General features: G+C 41.7%; 1 pseudogene; it reads left to right on the top strand.

The window, feature by feature from the left end:
- The first annotated feature begins 3,162 nt into the window (after positions 1–3,162).
- On the top strand, positions 3,163–3,717 carry LOC124888013 (annotated as a pseudogene).
- The last annotated feature ends 2,317 nt before the right edge of the window (positions 3,718–6,034 follow it).

Genomic DNA, 6,034 nt, shown 5'->3' with positions numbered 1-6,034 from the left:
ATAATAACAAGCAAGAGGGAGTGCTAAAGTTCAAATCCGTAGTGATCTCTGCTGATGTATATAGTGTGTTACATTAGGTAACTTGACTCATTTCCATCGATGAAATGAATCAATCTCGGTATGTCACGAATTCATGTTGTCCACGACTCTATCTTGGTTAGTCTAGGTTTGTTATCAAGTTCCAGTTCTAATTTCGATTTTTGTGTATATTGATATGATTGTTTCGCAAGTCGATATGAAACTAACTTGCTAGCATGGAATTGCAACAATAAGGAATGAAGGTTCTGATTGCAGTAAATGTCTCAAAGCTAGACTTGAAGCATGCTTCAAGTGGGAACTGTCTCATTCATTTGAACAGGACAACTGAATGAATGCCGCTAACTAGTGTGACCGGTCGATTAGTGGCCATGATTAAGATGCACATAAACCGAGCTATTCATGGGAAAAAAGGTCAGAGGGCCATATTGGAATCATGGCCATCAACAAGCACTATGTCTTCCTTACTATAGGGATAATTGAAAGGAAACTTAGTGAATATTGTTACTCTTACTTGATTATGGTGGGCAGGTTGTTGTATTCACAAGTGGATGGCGCTTGGACATACAGAGGGAATGGGTGATTCATCGAGCTGGAACTCTCGTCACTACGGTGAGACCAACTCTATCCAGTATCCTAGCGGAATGTCGTACCAGTTCGTTTCATGGGAACACCTACATCCACAGCGGCGAGCCAGTAATCTCTTGCTCCAATGTATGCGACACAATTCACTGGTATGAGAGGACCAATCCTCTCATTACTAGGGGTGAATCAAATCCATATATCGCACGTTGTTGGACCTTATTTAGCCCTGATTGGCCTATAACGAATATGAAATACATGCTCACACCAAACAACATGTGTTAGAACATGCTGATTCAGCAGGCAAGAGATGTCATCTGCCCGTTGGAAAGAAGTCGGGACTCATGCAAACTAAAAAGCGCCTTTACGCTCTAGTTTGATTGGGGGCCGCAACTAAGATCAGTGGGATAAACTTTCCCGTTATCGAAACAAACATTTTATTTCCAGGGTTCCTCACTTGTTTTTTACTTTCTTTTTTACAAAATGCAATTTCGAACGACTGGAGCGGAAAACCTTTCCCGACAATTGGAGAAGGAGAAAGCCATTCCTACGGGCTTGGAACTATGATGAATGAAGTAAGAATTTTGGGCTAGGGCCTGAGAATTTACACCTAGGTACTTGTCTAGTTCCCGGTGAGACCATTGACTTTGCAAAGCCCGAGGTCCCCACCTTCTTTGCTTGAAGCTCAGGAATTCTTCCTTCACCTACTTATGAAATTGAAGCATGTAGTCTCGCTGCTAGTAGCCATGCTACCTTCTTTGGCCCTGCCTTACACACCTTATTTATCCTGCCTGCCGCCCTTGGAAACAGCCTTCCTTAGATTTTGCCCTCCCACAGGAAACAGAGTTCTTTAATTTGAAGCTCCGTACTCTTGTGAAAACGGACTACACTTTCTTAACCACCCGTCTTTCCCTTCTTTTGTTTGTTCTGGACCAGAAAATGCCCGTTCGCTTGTCATTGGGGATCCCAATTTGACTTGCTCGTGGTTTATTAATGTTGGGGTTGTTTTTACTTACCTTTCTATCTATGAAAGAAATGAATCAAAAATCAAGATGTAGATGAAAATGTATTTTATCCCCTATCGCACGGAAAGGGAAACCTATAGTTTGTTTGATAGGCCTGAAAATGCTTCTTATTGGTTCCCTGCCCCCTATCGATGTGAATGGATTTTTAGACTAAACCCAAGACCACGCTCTTTCCTTTTGAATCTGTTCTTAGGTGCCTAGCCCGAAGAAGGAAAGACGAGGCATAGCAAAGGCTAAGGCGATGGAAGCAAGACTGAGTCCCTGTGGGGAAGGCCTATTTTACTTTGATTCGAAGGAGTTCATTAGCTGCTTGGTAGGCTGCTTCTTGATTCAGTATTTGTATTGGATTTCTTTTCTAATTTAATATACTTACGTGTAGAAAATGTGACATAGAGCCATACCGGCTAACCCCTCTCTCCATTTCGAAAACTGGACATCAAAATGCCTTGCACTCACGGCCCCTTCTTCACGTTGAAGTAAGTCGTGGCAGCAGCCCAATGTGGGAATGAATCCTTCTTGTGTGCTTTCAAATCTTTCATCAACTGTTGGGTTCTCCCGGGGAACTCGCCCTTGGGATTCAGAAATATTTTTTTCTATTTTTCAGGCACTACCTGTCCACTATTTCACTCATCCTATCCATCTTTTCCGCATAATCCATCTTTGAGCCACGGCCGAAAGAACTACCTTTCACATCCAAACTCGAGGTCCCACCCCTGTCTTTCGCCTTATCTTCCTTACGCTCCTTCCCTTGCCAATGGATTAGAATCTTTTCCAACAATGTCCAGGACTCTATCATCCTAACCCCATACGATTGAGGAATCAAACATCAAGAGATAGAATAAGGCAAGAGGCACTCTAGTTAACTGATAGATAAGGCACCCGCAATCAGGGACCAAAGAGATAGAAAAAGGGAAGACACGCCAATCGACCCAAATAGATAGCCTGTGGGAGAATTGGTGCACCCAACCTCAAGATAAGAAGAAAAGGCCGCTTCGAATGCCTTCCCTTTTGTTTGCCTCTTCCCACAAGAAATGACATAAGTAGTAGTGCCCTTTTTGGCTAGTTATTAGAACTCAACAATTGAGACGACTCAACTCGTATCAAGAGTAAAAGCTGCTGACTAGCTTTAGAGCAAACGACAATTGGTACTACTTCGCTATCAGTCATCGTTAACGATGATTCGGCTTGTGTTCATCGAATTGACTCCAGAGAAGAAAAGCAACGAAGGAGCTCTCTATTTGGGTCCACTCGATGAGTATCACTTGAATTTACGTTCCACAAGTGCAAAGCCTTCCATTTCGATGGTTTGAAAGTGCCATAAAGGACTATGATCTCTTTCGTCAGAAAAGAAATTGCGTAAATTCTGCCTTTTTTGATCCCAATTTCCCACTCTTTCTGTGAGGCAAAACCTCAACACACTACACTGCACTTCGATACAAGAGAAGAGGACCCGGAGATTTGTATCTTCGGGATAGGAGTTGGCGGTCTTCTTCAATAGAACTTCAATCTAATACTCATTATGGATCAACTCATGTTTCCACTCTATTTTCATTATAAGGATGTATCACGTCAGGATCCGTTAATCAAACCGAATCACACCAACGTTATGGAAGTTCCTAGATCGTGTAAAATAATAGTAGTACCAAAGACAACACCTTCTATCAAAAATGGAAAATTGGCTATGGAGATTTTGTGCGGTCAGAAATTAATACAGACACAAAGGGCTTCAACAGGAAAGTCATTTCGATCCAATCCATTCTTGGGGTCAAATAAAGACAAAAAAGGATATGTCAGTGACCTAGCACAACAAAGCACTCTTCGAGGGCATGGAATGTCACATTTTTTGGTCAGAATATCCACAGTAATGTCTCTGTTAGATTCTCCGCTCGAAATAAAGGAAAGGTCAATTCAATTCTTGATAGAAATGGAATTTTGCTAACTCCCCCAAACTGGAAGATCATTTCGAGATCTTCGAGGGTTCAATGTTACTATTGTAACTTCAGCCAACACACAAGATGAGACTTTACCACCGTGGAGCGGCTTTTTGCAAAAAGATGAGGGGAAAACTAAGTAAGATGTCAAAGAAGCAAAATATACAAAATCACAAACGCAAATTGCTCGCGGCTAGGCTAAATATAAATTGAGAAGAAAGCTTTATAAAGCCTTTTGTAAAGATCCCAATCTTCCTAGTGATATGCAGGACAAACATATTAGTTGATGTAGAAGTTTCCAAGAAATAGTGCCTTTGCACGCGTCAGAAATCGATGTATTTACACGAGTCACCCTTGTTCCGCATATGAGTTCTTCTAAATTTCTCGTATCTTTTTTCGTGGATTAGCATCTCGAGGTCCTTTGATGGGCATAAAGAGATTGTCTTGGTAGTAACCACCAAACTAATAGAACAAGGGTTAGCTCCGAAGCAGGTCTACAAGCAAGGTAAGTAGGTCCATTACCAGCCGGCTCCGGATCGAAAAGACCTAACAGAATAATCCCTTATCTAGGATCATAGATGCTAACGGGGCGGGAATTGAAGTGGGGGACCCCTCTACCACCTGAGTCTATCTCCAATTAAGTATGCTCCCCAGACATAGACTACATACAGGGTAGTACTCTTGGAAAGATAGAATATCACCGCGTGAACATAACATTACATTAAGTTACGAATGTAACTCCCGAAGGATCAGCCACTATTCTAAATATAGTAAGGCAGAGAACTGTTGTTCAGTGGAGCGCTGAAGTGCAGAGGTTGTTCCCATCATTGAAGTCAGGGTGTGGGACTGAGCCTTCCGAATGAGAAAGAAGAAAAGTGCAACGTTTCGTTGGAAAAACCAATGCAAATATCATATTGACTTTCTCTCGCCCTACTTCTAAAGATAGATAGAAAAGGTTGGAGAGAATTTCATAAAGTCATTCTCTTCTTTCTAAAGCTGTGCAAGGCGGCCCCCCAGAATAAAGCCCCACCCCTCTTTTCCCCCTTTTAATAAAGGACCCTCGCCTCGCTTCCTATTTATTTATGGGTCTGGACCCGATTTTGATTTTTTTAATTTTGAGATTCAACCAATGGAAAAATCCGTAGCCCAGGTGACTCACAGCCTCTCTCTCGCCTAAATAAATGAAATGGGATGAATCAAATCAATAAACTTTTTGATTGATTTAGGGCGCAGCGAAGCCAAATTCAATCAAGGAAAGGGGGCTTACTTTTCCCGAGGCTGATTCATCCTTTTCAAATTTAGCTAAGCTAATGGAAGAGGAAAATTTTTTAGATGAGATGGACCCCCAAGAGATAAGCGAGAACCCCCAATTGCTTAGGGGTCGCACTCTGTCTGCTTGGTGGATGAAATCTTCTCTCCTTTTAGAATTCATTCTCCCACACACCTTTTTTGCCCTCTTTCACTCATCTAAAAAGCGGATAGAGACCTAAATTTCCATTAGATTCATTTCTAAGCTTGCTTTGTTGCAGTAAGATGATCAGTCCGAGAGTTCTGGAGAGAAGAGAAAGTGGTAAAAACCTCTCTTATTCGGTCATCGAGAAGTCGGACGAGTCTTCAGTAACCCAGGGTGATCCGACCCCTTTGACGTTTTTTTCACTGTATACCTCCTCCATCCTTCGGAGGTGGAAGAAAGGGTACTCACATTTTAATACATAGTAGGGCCCCAGAATGCTAAAGGGTGGGGGAACAAGAGTTGTCACGATAGAAAAGAGAAATAAATAAATGACTATAAGGAATCAATGACTCTCTCTTCTTAAACAACTTATATCCTCCATACTTAATCAGCATTTGATAGATTATCCAACCCTGAGCAATCTTAGTTATTGGTGGGGGTTCGGTTCGTTAGCTGGTATTTGTTTAGTCATTCAAATAGTGACTGGCATTTTTTTAGCTATGCATTACACACCTCATGTGGATCTAGCTTTCAACAGCGTAGAACACATTATGAAAGATGTTGAAGGAGGCTGGTTGCTCTGTTATATGCATGCTAATGGGGCAAGTATGTTTTTCATTGTGGTTCACCTTTATATTTTTCGTGGTCTATATCATGCTAGTTATAGCAGTCCTAGGGAATTTGTTTGGTGTCTCGGAGTTATAATCTTCCTATTAATGATTATGACAGCTTTTATAGGATATGTACTACCTTGGGGTCAGATGAGCTTTTGGGGAGCTACAGTAATTACAAGCTTAGCTAGCGCCATACCTGTAGTAGGAGATACCATAGTGACTTGGCTTTGGGGTGGGTTCTCCGTGGACAATGCCACCTTAAATCGTTTTTTTAGTCTTCATCATTTACTCCCCTTTATTTTAGTAGGCGCCAGTCTTCTTCATCTGGCCGCATTGCATCAATATGGATCCAATAATCCATTGGGTGTACATTCAGAGATGGATAAAATTGCT

Source organism: Capsicum annuum, chromosome 10 (assembly GCF_002878395.1).
Source record: "Capsicum annuum cultivar UCD-10X-F1 chromosome 10, UCD10Xv1.1, whole genome shotgun sequence".
In the NCBI taxonomy this organism is placed as follows: domain Eukaryota; kingdom Viridiplantae; phylum Streptophyta; class Magnoliopsida; order Solanales; family Solanaceae; genus Capsicum; species Capsicum annuum.
This window is presented reverse-complemented; position numbering and strand designations above follow the sequence as displayed.